Source organism: Aptenodytes patagonicus, chromosome 7 (genome assembly GCF_965638725.1).
Source record: "Aptenodytes patagonicus chromosome 7, bAptPat1.pri.cur, whole genome shotgun sequence".
Classification (NCBI taxonomy): Eukaryota; Metazoa; Chordata; class Aves; order Sphenisciformes; family Spheniscidae; genus Aptenodytes; species Aptenodytes patagonicus.
The window spans coordinates 65,669,166-65,684,994 of NC_134955.1; the positions used below are offsets into that span (position 1 = coordinate 65,669,166).

A 15,829-nucleotide genomic window follows, 5' to 3' on the forward strand; every position below is an offset into this window, starting at 1 on the left:
ATGTTACTACAATAAGAATGTCAGAATGAATGACTTTCTCATGGTTTATTGACTTTCAGGTTATAATTGTAGCAACAAAGTGTCTTCACGTATAATGGCAACACATGGAGGTTGTTAACTAATGTGGTTTCATGTGTACATGAAAAGGAGAAGGAGTCAGTTGTTGTCTCTTTTAATTGGTAGCGTTCGACACAGGAACAAGAGCTTTTGGGTAGAGATGTCTAAAGATTAAGGCTCTCATCTAGGAATGTGAAACCTTTAGTTTCATTTCCAGGTCTGACATTTGGTAGAATCATGAACTTTGCCATTTGATAAATTTTGTGGTTCTTTTTTCCTCTCCAAACCTATGCCTGATTTATTGGTTTAAACGTTAAATGGTTGGGGGCAGGAACTCCACATGCTTTTGTACAGTGCCTACCAAACCATGTTCCAAGTTACAGGGAGCCAACAAAAACAAATGAAAATGTTCCTGGAGTCACAAAAAAAGTAGTCTGACTGCACTGAATTAGTCTGAATTTCTGTAGTTGACTCCACATAACTGGTTCAGACCTCGGGTTAAATGCAAAGACTGCAGGAGGCATTTAATTTTTACCAATCTACAGTTTAAAAGCTCAGGTGAAGGCAGAAGAATAGGGGATACTGTCCATTGCTATGGCCGATCTAATAGCCTGCAGTCAGGATATTTTATGATAGCCAGAAGTTCACGTGGGTCTGAGCCACAGCATTTGTGGGAAGAAATCAGAGGAACCTTCTAGTTCATCCTGATTTAAAAAAAAAATAAAAATTACATATTTTTTTTGCTTCAGGGGATACAGCCTTCCAAATAGGACTGGAGGCAATTCTTCCTACCATGAGCAGCATGTTCAATGGTAAATAGTTCCAGGATTAACATAGCCAGGGTACATGGGAACAATACGGCTTTGTGCTGAAATTAGTGCCTGTCTCTTGCTTCTCATAAGAATGTGATGAGCATACGTAGGCATAAATGCAACGGTTCAATATATCTTGATCTTTTAAACTGATATATTAGCATGTTTAAGGCAGAGTCAATGTTATTCAGTAGAATGGCAGGACATATATGGCTGCCATGACAAAGCCACAACAGGTATCTCCCATAAATCTACAAAAGGTTTGGAAGTCCCATCATAGACACTGGAAATGTGAGTTGTTTAGGATATTAGGCAACATATTCAAAACACTGATACAGCTTTGGGGAGTTTATTTCCCATTCACTTTTAGAGAGATCTTGGCTTTTACGTTGTTTCCTTTTTTTCTGAAAATCTTTCCCATTGCGATCAACATGGAACATTTTAAACTAGTTTAGGGTCTGCTCCTTGCTCCCTTCTTAACCCCCAGACAACCCAGAAATATTAATTATAAAAAGGAAATGTGAGATAAAAACTATTAAACGGGCAAGATTAAGATTAAACCATCAAGTCATTACTCTGAGTTCCCTGACCTCCAAGCACTAGGTCTTGGAGTACTAAGCCTTAATAGTAGATTAATATTAGACACTTTTTTTTTTCCATAAAGAACAAGAAACCAATTTAAAATTCTCACTTTTTTGATTTTTTTTTTTTCAATTTTGATGATTTGTCATTGGTTTGAGCTTTCTGCAGAAGATTTCCTCGGTTTCTTGTTCTTGCAACCTGTTTCTGTCTCAAAAATTTTGGAATAACCTTAAGAAAAAAGCAGAGTAAATTCAATTCTACTGTAGATGAACGAAAATGTTATTGTTTGAATGCTTTTAGTATTGAAAGGATATTTTCAAAGTTTGTATATACGTTTTATCCTAATGTGATCAATAATTGCACTGAATTTGAGACTTCTGCCTATAACTATTGTTACTCTTACACATACTTCCAAAAATGAATGAAAAAGGCCATATTTTTCATGTAGAGCTACAGCAAATGAAAAACAGCCGAACTAATTTTCCCTCAAATTTCCTAAAAACATTCACCTTGACGTTGGAAAATATCAGGCCAAAACAAATCAGTCTGATGAAAGGAAGGAAGTTTAGAGTGGGAGGTGAAACTCTGTCTCAGCTGGGGAATTCACTGTTCACTCTGCAAATAACATTTTAACTCCCTTTCTTACTCCAAACTAAATATCCTTATTTTGGTAAAAAAACATTGAATATACATTTGTGAGACATAGTATTACCTTACTTCCATTTCCTGCTCCAAATAAAATTTTACAATCAGCTTTATATTAGTAATATTCTCTTTCATTGGTTTTTGGTCCCTTCACATTCAAGACACCTAACTAAAAATATCAAGAAGGTTAATATCGTAGGCAGAAGATGTGTTTGGAAGAGTGTCACAAAATGAGGACAAATCCATTTCTTAGGTTTTGATCCTATTACTTCATTTTAGAAGCCAGTATAAAACAACGGACTTTACTAAATTCTCTTCTGGGTATCTGATATATCGGATTAAGATGTATTGACAATTATCGCGTTGTTATCCTCAGGGACTCTATCCTCATATGCTGTTTTCCTTGAAACGGTTTCCGTGAAGACGGTAATTAATTTTTTTCCTAATCTTTCCCCCCACAATTGCTGACGTGGCACAACTCTGTTAACCTGGCATGCAGCTACATAGTTATGTACAGCTATAATTGGAATAAGGCCATCGATGTTGTCCCAGGGTAAAATCCTGACAGAGTTTTTCTGCTTATTTCCATGCAACCAGAATGTTACCCCTGTTGTTTTGACCACGAGGGGAGTCCTACAGGATCCATAGGCTCAACTATGCAACAATATGTCTTGCTGATACTAATTTCAGCTCACTTTTCGTGACAAGGTAGAGCATGGAGCATGGTATCTTGGAGGCTGATTTACGTGGCATCTTCTCATTAAAACAAGGGGAAGCTTCAGCCCCCATCTCCTTTTTCTTTTCTTTTCTTTTTTCTTTTTTAAATGAAAGCCAAGCTGGCTTGAGCCAGGGTGTACTTACGATGTTGAGATGTGACAGTGAGTACCTATCAACTCAAAGTTATTTTTTGTGGCTGTTAGTAGCATCTCTTTGTATAGGCAGAAAGTGAAGCCTGTGTTGTGCATCACAGTAGAATATGGAATTGTAAGAAAAACAGGTTTTTTTGTTGTTTCGTTATGAAATTATCCGTGCCATCCCATAACATAGTGGAGATAGCATGTGAAATAATTGCTGCTAATTAAGCCTTCCTGATTTAAAACCATTTCCATAATCTAATTAGGCTAAGTACGTAACTGAGTGTTGTATGGGATAGTTAATGAAAGTATTTATAAGCAAGGATCATGGTGAAGTTGGAAAAGGTTGCAATTAATTATGGTCAGGAATTTTTCTTCCTCTTTTCCAACACTGAGTATATAAATGGACTGGGATGAGGGCTGGCAGTGAGGTTTGTTCCCCATGTTTCTTCATGCTACTAGAGGAGAGATTTTCTGCTGTCGTCTGAAACATTTATCACAGCAACAGGCGTAAGTATTTTCTTTCCTTTGGGAGGTTAGTGCTCTGTGTTCTTTATGCAGGATAAGTAAGCTTTCTCACAGAATTATGTTGTCAAAGTCTTTAAGTACAGAATATTGGAGACATTTAAAAAGATATTAAAAAAAGCACTTTGGGCCCATTTCATAGCAGTCATTCTCTTTGCTTCTGCTTTAATCTTGCCCATTTTTCACTGGGAAATTTGATGCACACTTGTCCCACAAAAAGGACAGACTCCCACCCTTTCCTAATCAGCACATACACAGCTGTCCGTTAATCAAGCACTTAGTGGAGAGTGCAGCAAACTTACTTCAAAAGGCAAGGTGTCCCACTTGACAAATCTCTAAGGATTAAGGAACTATAAGAAGTACCGGATAGCTGTGCCAAATTCTCCGAGGAGGAGGATTCAGCTTGCCTCTTCCTTCCAGTGGTTGCATCGGCAGAGCTCATTTCTGTGTGCTTTGTGTGGTTCCCGGAGATTTTGTCTCTGCAAAGGATCGCCAGACTGCCTTGAAAAGGCTGTGTGAGCAAAACCAAAAGCAGAGATGGTCCAAGGGAAAAATAGCCAAGTGTGGTTTTCCTCCATCCTTATGGAGGAAGAAGGGCACAGATTTTGGGGTGTCAGTAGGTACCTGGGTTCATGTTAAAACCTGGGGTGAAACTGGAATGGTCGTTCTGTGCAAGGGGCTTGTTTGCAGTAGAAATGTCTTCATGGAAAGGACGGTACGCTTTTTTAATTTAGGTCTTGGAAAGTTTCTGTAAGTGAAAAGACCAATATAGTCAGACTGAAATGTTATATCTGGAGCTTTTATTCTGCCAGTTCCTTTATTGGCCTGGAAAAAAAAGGGGGAAAAAAGGGAATCAGAGGAACAGAATCCTCTGCTTGGAGCATGCAGGAGGGGAGTTTCAAGGCATCTATGGTCAGTAGGTCCTTGTTGAATTAACCAGAAGAAAATTATTTTGGACCTTCATCCAGCTGTCATTTTTTCCCTCTTTTTTCCCCAGTTTAGAGCCAACTTTACCAAAGCCATGTGGAATTTTGTTCAACCTGATTGTTTTCCCAGGGATTCAGAGAACTTATTAAACCATGTGGTGAAAGCCATGCTGCTGTTTCTAAGATACCCTTAATAAGAAACCTCTTTTTCTTAATGGTAATAAAATGAACAACTAAAAAAAAAAAAAGTGTTTCTGATGTATTATGGTAATAGTTGTAGATGATAATTTCTACTGTCAGCAAAAAACTTGACCTTCATTTTGGTCTGTGACCTGAAAAATATCTTATTAGTGCTTCTGTACTGTCCCAGTGCTGTTTTGTAGGCTGATTCAGAGGTCGGGTGCTTAACATAGGGATATCATATAAGGATGGGGTTAGGTAGGGGTAGGAGGAGAGTCTGTCCCTGAAGAGGCTCAAAGTACATCCATAATTCAGCAACAAGAGGAATCGTTTTAATTAAAGTTATGTGATTTTCTTTCTTGACCTCAGGCTGTAGTTCTTCAGTGTGCTGTGGGGCTTCTCCTATTTTAACAGCCATCATGCCTCATACTTTCCTAGTAAAAAGCAGTATCATGGGGGGGCATAATCTTGGATTCTCTGTCATTTTAAAGAAGCACATTGTTTCTCATAAATGAGTATTAATCTTCCTGCATGGTCCAGAATGTTTTAAAAATGGTCCCTTTGGCTAGAATTCATCTTGCCTAACTTAAGACGTGTATGATAAAAAAATCACTGTCTTTCCTAACCTCCTTTAGGTTTCTTTGACTCATTCGGAAGAAATGGGCACTTTCAAGGCACAGTTCATCTGACCCATTGTAGGTCTCTATACTTTAAAATGAGATGAAACTGTGTTCTTAAAGTCTGATTATAAAACTAACTTAAATGTATATATCTATATCCCACATTTCCTTAGAAACACAGGTAGAGCTTTGTAAGAACACTGCACCTGTACTTAGGTGAAATCACCTCATGAAGCATGGGAGTTTTTACATTGCCAGTAAATACTTTGTCACAGAAGTTTGTGGAACTACAATAGCGTATTTTTATGGAAAAGGAAGGAGGAGAAAGCAAAAAGGACTGTTTCTCTTTGTATGTATATTGAGTGCATGCGGATGGGTGTGAATTTATAGATAAACTTGCTCTGTGTGTCTGAATGCTTTGTTTTTATAATTGCTCTACTTTTATCATTCCTTGAATTGTAGGTGAATCTTTCTTTTCCCATTCTATAGATCTGTGTGCAGCCCTTCACCACTAGTGGGCTTTATTAATTGGTGTAATTATGCTTTCCCTGATGAAAGCACTTTGCCTAAAATTATTTAAACTATCAACAACAGTGAGTCCAGCTTGGCCACATCTGAAGCGTACTTACTCCGTATATACCAATGCAGCCTGCAGTTGCAACAGTTTGAGTTGGATCAGGTTCATTTGATATAAATACGTGATCCAGAGAGATTACTTTGAGCATTGAAAAACTTTAAAATTGAAGTAGTTGGGTGTCGCTGAAAATCTGCTTTATTTTATCCTCTCTTGAAAAGATGCCCTGAGATGCAGGGTGCAGTCTGCTGATAGCACCTTCTTAATCAACAGCTTCACTTTAACCATATCGCACAAGTTGTGCGCAGAAATTAAGAGCTGTTCTTGGGCTCTCTTAGCAGATATGCGGAGCGGTGATAAATTCCTGCCTTGCCTATGGATTTCTTTGTTACTTGGTAATCTCCTAAGAAATGGTAAATATGACTGAGAGCTGAGTGTGCTGCTTTACACAATAGCCACTAACCTAATTCCTGCAGGGAAATGGGGCAGTCGATGCTGACGTGCGCTTGGGAGAAGAACAGCGTGTGAGGGAGCCAATAACTACCTTGACAGTGAATGCAAAATTGATAATATCATTTTGATTCAGCAGAGCAACTCAGATGATGCTGCTCCCAAACCCCATTAACTTAATCAGTTCTGATGAGTGTTACCTTACACGGCGCCGCGCGGATGCTGCACACAGTCACTTGTAACTTGTTCATGCGATGGCTAGGCGATTTATCTCCCTGCAAAAGTATTTAGCTCTCTGGGTTGAAGGATAATTTGTATATATTTGGCACTTGATGACAGTGTGTAACTTCACTAGCAGCATCACTTTGTTAGAGTTTATTAACTGTGCTCATATAATAGATCCTGTAATAGACACAGTCAGTCTCACGTACAGACTTGGCACCAGCTGTGTTAGATCATGGGAAGTGAGTGGTTTTTAAGCTGGAGACTAGTTTAAAATTATAGAAGTATGGAAGCCTTTGATTATATTGTTATATAAATACATTTCAAAGGGTGAAGAGTGGAGGCATGAAACCTGCAATGAGTACCTTTGTGAAGAAGTGTGGCTTGCCTCTTTCAGAGGGAATACCTGTGGTTTGTCCTCTGGGTTGCACCTTCAGAAGACACGATCAATACAATCATAATCCAGCAAAACCTACTTGTTTTCAAATAAAATTAAAACCATTCTTTTTTCAGTATGAATTGAGCTGTGAAATACCAAACAATGTAGATGACTTTCCTAATATTCTATATGCTTTGTTCACTTGTAGGAGATACAATTAAGTTTTTCTTATTTGAATGTCATTATTCACATTGCACCATATTATCCTGCATGTTGAATTGCATTGCAGCAATAAACATAAAACACGACTTATTTGTACAAATATTACAGCTAGTTCCCTGCAAATGTTTGCATATTTTCAATAGCAACAAAAATTACAAATAGAAACCATGACTTTTTTTTTTGTTAACCAGCATATAATAGACTGAGTACATGAGTACTTCCCTACCACCAACTCATTTTTCAACCTGCCAAGACCAAATGCGCTTCACAAAGAATCAAGAAAGGAAGCAAAAATCAAAAATTGATTCAGGAGACTTAGGCTACTGCGGTTTCACTTCCTCTAAGCAACTAGTTTTCTGTAATGTCAAGATTTTTCTGATAAATAAATTCCAATCATAAAAATGAAGGATTATCATTGTGATTTACAGGGCAGGAAATTCTAGGTCTAAAATGGTGAAGAAAGAATAGCTGAGATGTGTAATCAGATTGTTACGGTGCTTAGTTACCGGGGATAAGGCAAGAGTCAGCCTTCGACAGATGGGCTCCATACTGAATTATCCACCCACTGAGGAGTTGGATCTACCTTTTCTTTTTTTCCCCTCATGTGCTGAGATGCAATATGGAAAATGGTGATCAGCTGAATCGTCATGGGCATAAATAAAAATAACTTTTGGAAAGTGTTGTGTCACTTGAGACTTGCTGCTGCCTGAAGGTACCATTTATAAGAGGGACTCCTCACCACGGCATACGGTGCTACTACAGCACCGTCATGGTGGCAGCTGCCCGTGTGGGACGTCTTTCCTGCCTGAGTCCATTAGAAGAGCAGTTGATTAAAGTAATGCACTATTTCACTTCAAAGTAATGATGTTTCAAATGCCTAATGCTTGAATCTCCTGAACATGTCAGGGGAGTGCTTCACAGTGCAAAGTTAAATGATCACACGCGGACCTTGAAGAACTTAATGATTTTTTAAAAATAAGTTTGTGGTTACAGAAAGGGCAGTCGCTAAGTCCTTTGCTCTAAAGTTTGACTTTCCCCGTGATGCACAGAGGCTGCAGCACGTTGAAGAGTTTGTTTGTTCAGCAGGACTAGGCAGAGAAACGAGGTCATTAGGAAAATCATAAACTGTAAGGTAGTTTTATTGTCTCTTGAAATTTTAAATATACAGTAAAATGCGATGATTTCAGCACAGTACACGAACCCTGCTTTTTCACTCTAATTAAATTTGTTCTAAACATTTGGAGCTGAAGGTCTTTGTGGAGGAACAGAAGAGAGGAGCCAGACTGCGACTGACCTTTTCGTTTTGTTCTGGGGCCAGGCAAAGGTGCACTACCTGTGGTCATGTGGAGGACAGTTTAATCGTTTCAGGCATTCTCAAGATTTCACTAATTACACCCAGATACTTGGTGTGTCATAATGGTCACTGACAAAAAGTTATTTATGTTTCCCAATCAGTAAAGAAGATTGGTATTTCTGTGCATGTTCTCAGCATCTTGGTAGGTGAAGAAACCACCTGGGTAAGGAGAAATATGTTGCCTTGTGATTGCTACTGCCACTGCTCAGATTTTCCTGCTTCCTGCTTTCTTTGTAGCATTTTTATTTTAAACTGCACAAGAGAAAGTGCTTTGGGGAAGAAGCATCTGTAGCAATAGCCAGGGAACCATCTTAATCCCTCCAGTAATTCTTTGGTTCTTTGACCTCGTACTTTTAATCTCCTCGAGAAGTTTATTCCTTGACCTTGTGGTTCTAATCCCTTCACAAATTTTCTTCCTTGACCTCGTGGTTTTTAAACCCTATGCTAATTCCACTCCTGAGCTCCGGGTTGAGTGGGGTTTTGTGTAAGCACATCTTTTTGAATCTGGTACCTTACAGTCAGCAGTGGACCTCTATTACTGTGCCGCCTTAGCTTGTTTCTGGTTAAAGGCTGAAATGGTGGGAAGAGAATTAGAAGATGCTTTTATGCACATACCCAAATATATTCTGAGGGAGAGCCACCTATTTCTGGGCCCAGAAGTTACTGTGAGAGATTTAGGGCAGGAAATGTAGGCAAGCAATTGCAAGTTACCTTAACAGGAGTGTCATTTGCTTAGATGAACATTAAACTACTCTTAAGATGAGTCTTGTGAATTTGATTATTGTATTATTGCAATCATGTCCTCTGGGAAGGTTTGAGTTAGGAAGATTTGCAAATGAGTTGGATGTTCAGGCTCAGAGAGTAAGAGGAAGGTTTGGGTTTGAGTGTGCTTTGCCTGTATTTGAGCCCAGCGAGGAATATAGATTTACTGACCAGCACATAGCAAAGGCCGAGGATGGAGAGATGAAAGACTTTGTGTCCTGTCATTTTGCTTCTTTTGAGCTATTCGGTTTCCCACAGTGCATCAATTTTTAAACTGAGACTTTAATCTACAACATTTTAGCCCTTTTCATGAAGGGTTGGGGTTTTTTTTGCTTTACTTTTCCCTTTTTGCCAGTTATGTAAAACCATCTGCTGTTTACATTTTGTCACTTTGAGTGCTCACTCCCTTTCTTTATTCTTGTTCCCTTCTGTCTGTCACTCCATGGAAATAATCATGTTATTTGGAAAGTTTGTTTGAAAGTTGCTCGTTTTTGTCTGCGAGTCCTTTTGCTGGCAGCCACAGTAAGGCATGTAGGTACTATTACGTCCTTGGGTACCTGGCATTAAGACTTGATGTACCAAGGGCAGAGTGGAGTGCAGGCAGCTGGGAATGGTACTGACTCCCAACATCCACATTAGCAGTCTTGCAGGCATGTGCTGTTGTGCAGCTGTGGCTTAGAGAAGGTTTTCAGGATAGCCTTGAGCTAAGGACATTGCAGTAACTTGTTTTCTGCGCCCCGTAACAATCATCTGGTTCGTGTTCCACCTTCCGGATAAGATGTAGAGGGAAAAGGCTGCTCTGAGTAAATGTGGGATTTGATGCTCAACTACTGCTGGGCAATTATTCCTACAGGCAGCAGGAATGCATTTTTCAAATGCTGATTTATTTTTTACTCTCACTTTGCTGGAAAAACCATAGATTATTGCTTCGCAGCTTTTCTGTTTGCTTATCCCATCTTTTGATCATCTATAGAGCTACATGGTAAAAACACTGACGAAATGTTCATCAGGAGTATCGGACAAAAAGGAGGAGGAAATACATTGTCAAAATTGTTCCTGAACACCTTCTCCTTCCTTTCCACCATTTTCCAATGACTCGGTTCCCAAGAAGCGAACTCACCTGACCTGGGGTAAAACGCATCAGTGCAAATTATCATTACCATTATTATTTAAATAACACCATTTAATTAAAAGGAAGATTCTGTCTGCTATGTCTCTGCCTCTCCTTTTTATTTAAACTCCTCTTTTTTAAAAATTAAATGTCAACTCTGGATCCACTCAACAGTCTCAGCAATTTAAATATTAAATACCTGACAGTACATTCACTTTCAAAGATGATGCATTGGAAGAGCTGTAACGCAAAAAACCTTGGAAAAGCTAGCCAAAACCAGGGTTGTCAGCGCTCCCTACATTTTAGTATCAGTCTTGGTTGTGTTTCATTTGTTAAATGCAAAAGCGGTTGTGGTGTCAGAGATAACAGAAGCCCAGACCTGATGTCAGAGGTATCATCTGCTGGTAGAACTGTCCACGTGTTTCTGATGTTACTGCAAGTGCAGTGACCTCCAGGATGAAGCCCCATGCTCATCGATGCTCAGCAAACACCGATGGCTCAGCTGGGTCATAACCAAGGCTTGGCAAAGTTGCACCATGTGGGTGCTTGATTTGTTTTGGCAGTTTTGAAATTGCCACATGGGGAAGGCTCGAGCAGGAAAATAGCATTATGTTTGTTTGAAGAGTGGTTATGAAGAAACTGAGGTCAGGGGAGGTTTTATGTGTATGCAAAAGCTGAAACGGGGAAAACAATGTTTAGCAGATGATTGAGGTTCATGGGACACTTGTGCTGTTTGTATGCCCCAGTGCTGAAACTCTGGCTGTCCTGGGTTAAAGACAGCTGTGTGACCAGGCTTGTGGGAGGAGGGCTGAGCTGTCTTTCCTGGTAGGGAAAGACATATACACAGGTCTTTCATAAGACATGTACAAGACATATACTTATGACACCATACATAGTGCATACACAGACCTTCTCCATGCATGCACAAGCAGAGTGGCTCTTTAACCATGTTCCCTGTCCACTGTGAAAAGCTGAGGGACCATTTAACCTCCTCCCATAAAACGATGTGATAGAAAATGGAAAGGCTGTGTCTCTGGAGCATAGGAATATTACAGTGAAAGGAAAAGAGAGTTCTGATACGATGACAAAACCAGAAATGCTGCATAGCCTTATGTCAGAATAGCTTAGATGACTTCTTAAATCTGAAGAATAATTGAAATGGACTGTATTTGTAGTCTGATGGAAGTCATAGCTTAGGTACGCTTGAGATCTTGTTTTAATTCCAGTTCTCCAGGGCGTTTCTTAGCCCAGAGTTTTCTTTACGCTTTATCTTGTGGCAGATGCTTTATAGGCATTTCAGTCACTCAAGCTGCTATATTTAGTGCATGTATTACTGTTAACACAGAAGGTGTTAATATCCATAATGATGTTTCCTTTGAAAAAGCCAGCAGCATTTATTCTAGCTCTTCATCTTTAATGTGATTGTCAAGATTTTGCTATGTTGGAGAAGGAAATGATGACATTCAAGCCACCTCAGAGTAGTAATTCCATTAGAGCACTTTCCAAATGCCTTAGCTGTGGCCTTGGCTTCTTTAATTAGCAGAGGAATTTAATAGAGATGTATTAGTGAAAGGAATTGGAGTGTTATCTGAAGACAGTAAAATACCGGCTTTTCTGTTACAAGCGTGAGTAAACATGCACAGCTGAACTGGATCCACAGGATCATCTCCTAGGGTTTGCTTTGGGTGGTGAAACACCAGAGGTTACGAAAATGCCCCACCACTAGTAACAAATCTTCAAAGCAGTGGCTGAAGCTACAAACCTCCTTATAAATTCTAGGAGTCTTTTACCTGCTTCCTGGGTGGGAGTGTGGGACAGGAACAATATAAAAATGGCCAAATGAGTTGGCCATTGTCTAGTGGTTTGCTTGTTGAACACAGTGGGTATCCATATGTTGGAAATCCCATGAACAGAAGTTTATAAGGCAGGGTGGCTACCAGGATCCTCTGCCCATCTGAGACCCACCACCACAAATGCAGTTGGAGCCAGTAGCTGTTCTTCAAAAGGAGCCAACGGGGGTTCACCATGGTAGGATCACTGCCCTCACCTGAGTATTTGAGGAGAAGCTAGTCATCAGAATATTTCCGTACGACCTGGGCAACCATCCTTGGTCTGAGGGATTTCAGTCCTGCATCTGTCACCTTCTAGAGGTCCCAGGTCACCTTTCTCACTTATCCCTCTTATTGCATCCTGCCTCAGGCTCCTGCCTGTTTCTCTCCCAGATGTTGTCTCCCAGATGAACTAATTCATCTCCTGTGACCAAGCCTGGCCATCCTTCTTAACTCTTTCCCACATCTTCCTAGTTCAGCAACCTCCATTGTTTGCAGGTGCCTCTGCCTGGTCCCTCCCATATCCTTGCCAAGTCTGTTGGTCTCTGCAGAAAAGCAGCACTGAAGGTGACTCAGGAATATTTAGATTAAAAAGAGAAGCAGCCGATGATTCTGAGTAATTCCAGGGTTAGTCCTCATTGCAACACCATGATGCAGGCATCTGAATTTGCTCAACCGTTGTTTTCTGCTTGTGCTTCTTCTTTGGATCTGTTCCATGATGTCCAAAGACCCTAACAATGATCCATTTTTCACTTTGCAAGGCACTCATTCAAGTGAAATTCTCTGTTCTGAATGCTTATGCTGAAATACTCTGGCATCGAGGTGAAGCTGTGTGTACAGACCAGTTTCATCTGCAGTACCCTGTCCTGCATTCTTTTTTCAAAAATTTCAGTGACTAAGAGCATTTAATACAGTTACATAATCGCATTAGGAGAAAAAGTAAATTTTTAAATGGAATGCTTCTTCCAAAATCGGTATTTTAAAAGATGTCTTACTTCTTGAAAAATCAAATTATCAAGATTGTATTTTTTGTGCAAATGCTTGCTACTTTTGAGGGTTTTTTTCCAGCTTTTGCAAAAACTGTTGGCTACATTAACGTGTGATCATAAAACATCTGAAAATGCTATAGCCATTTCATACTCCTTATAAAGAAGAGAGAAAATGATGGGAATATTTTGTACTTAGAAAAGGTATACTTTTTAGCATAAGTAATAGGCTTTTATTTCTCAAATGGCTTTCACTGTATGTTTACTGCGGTTTGTGGGGAAAGCAGCAGCTATAGTATCTTTCTTGAGAAGAGAAGCTGAAAACAGGCAGCTGAAAATAACCACAGTCAGGTGGTTATTTGGGATATGGACAGAGAGGAGAAGGTTGCACCTGCATTAACCATCCAGGTGCAGCTGAACCTTCGATAGCCCAATTTTTCATTTGTTTTCTCAGTCAAAAATAGCACTAGCGTAACAAAGCAAAGCAGTGCTTAAATTCTTTCGCCTTTCCCTGTCATTCCCTCTTTACTTCTGCTGGTGCTAAAATCAATACACCTCTCCCAAATATGTCTCTGAAGTTGCTTGAGGCAAAGGAATCAGTCTGCAGGTTTGCTGTCAGAACAGTGTTAATTCAGCACCTCCAATAATGCGGATAATGTGAAACAGTCTGGATTTAGACGGTTTTTGGTTTCTCAAAATAGATGGCAGCTTTTCTGTATTGATTTCAAATGGATCATGAAATGTTCATGTAACGAAGGTAGAAGGATTGTAAAACCTTTTTCACCAACGACTGGAAAAATTATTACTTACTGCCAATGAAACCTCCGTCCTTATTCCTCATCTTTTATCCACCTTTCTTTCCCTTTCTTTCTTAGCAAGGGACTGTTGAAAAGAAGTTCTGTCAGCTTATAGGGAAGGACTATTGCAATCGTTGGAGCTTGATTCTTCTGATGCCAGGTTTATGTAACTTGTGTCTCCAGAACTTCTATTGTCACTTTTCTCTAAATAGAAGACATTACACCTAATATAGATCCTTTTTATCTTTTTGTCATTTAAATATACTACCCGTAAATTTAGAACCTGTTAAAAATTATTTTTAGTTAGGAAAATAAAGTGCTGGGTAGTGTTCTTTTTCTCCCCTCCCCTTTCTCTCTCTATGAAGATAACATTTTCTCAAGTAACTTTTTTTAAAGGCTTTTCTATTGCAAATTATTTGAAGTGCATGTTGCCAGACTAATTAAAATTCTTACAGGACTACCTTTGCTGTTACTTAGCTTGTGGCTGTGCTGTAGACTTAGAGGCGAGTTAATCATAAAAGCCTCATTGCGTTATTAAATAATGCAAAATACAGTTGGGATATACAGTTGTGTACAGTTGTGCACAAATACGGTTGGGATATTTTCATGGAAAACATTTCGTATTCTTGCAGAACAGATCCTTATTTCCTAACTAGTGATGATCCCCACCTTCCCTGGCTAGCAGAAACTGCAAAAAAGTTCTGGCACGTCCTGAACCTCCCTTCCAAGTTCCCACAGCCTGCTCTGTCCTGAAAAAACCTGTCTGCCCAAAGCAGTGACCTGACCAACTGCTGGTTACAAAGACCTGGTGAACAGCCTACACAGCCACTAGTTCATCAGCAACAGTATAGTACTGTCATATTTTAGATCCATGCAGAGGACAAAGTCACTGCTTCTCCATGGATGGGGTGTACTGCCCTTGTCATGATTTTAACAAAAAGGAATTTGAATGATTCAGTTTCTGTTTGAAATAAAAGAGATGAAACATAGTGAGAAATAGACTTGCTTCTGAAGGACAGTGATATATATTTTTAGTAGCTGATACTGAGAAATACTATTTTTTATTTTTCTCTGAAGGAAAATGCAAGATATCACACGGAAGATCAGTCATGGTAAATGTGTTCCATGGCCTTTCCCAGATGCCATCTCAGCCTACGTGAGGATCATGAGATCAAAAAGAAAAGAGTTTTCTTCTTCCAGTAATTAAGAAAAATCAAGATACTAGATGAGCAGTTACTTTCAAACTGCTCGTAATAATTTAGTACTAGATTGTGCCACAATGGTAACTTGTCTGAACATCCTCATGAGTTTAAACAGAAAGATATTTGATGTGGCCCTTATAAGTCTGGACACCCTGAATGCAAATACCGTTGGAGTATTGCAGAAATCCCTTACTAGCAAGTAAATTGGCAGATTATTAAAGCTAGTTAAAATTTTTGAGGGAGAATATAATTTCAGTAGGAGAAGCTAATTTGTCAGAGAGGAAGCATTTAACTGATATTGCCAAAACATCTTTTAAAAACTTGTTAGCACTCTGTGTCCTCTTCCTTCCATTATGTCCTGATAAATTCAATATGGGACAAACTGACCTATCAATTTTGTCATTAAGCATCCTTTGCTCTGAGTTTTTTATTCTTTAGTCTTACCTAGTGGATTATAAAATAGTGCAAAATGATTTAATTTTAATTCTTATCACCATAATCCACCCCACCCCCACCCCCCCACCCCCCAATATTTAAATCTAGGAATTTTTCTTTCTTTCTAGTTTGGTCTCAAAATTAGAGTTTCCTGAGAGAGAGAAAATCTGAGCCATATCAATCTCTACATGGGTTTTGGGGAAAAAGGGGGTAAATATCAAGCTTGGGGGGGGGGGGAGGAAGTTAAATTCTGAATTTCTGACTGTCCCTGGAAAAGACAGTGGCAAAATGTCTTATTCTAGTAA

The 15,829-nt window shown here is 39.3% G+C and overlaps 1 protein-coding gene across 1 annotated transcript in view; it reads left to right on the forward strand.

Annotated features, from left to right (window-relative positions):
• KCNH5 (potassium voltage-gated channel subfamily H member 5) overlaps window positions 1-15,829 on the forward strand; it is a 165,486-nt gene that overhangs the window by 76,343 nt on the left and 73,314 nt on the right. The window lies entirely within an intron of this gene.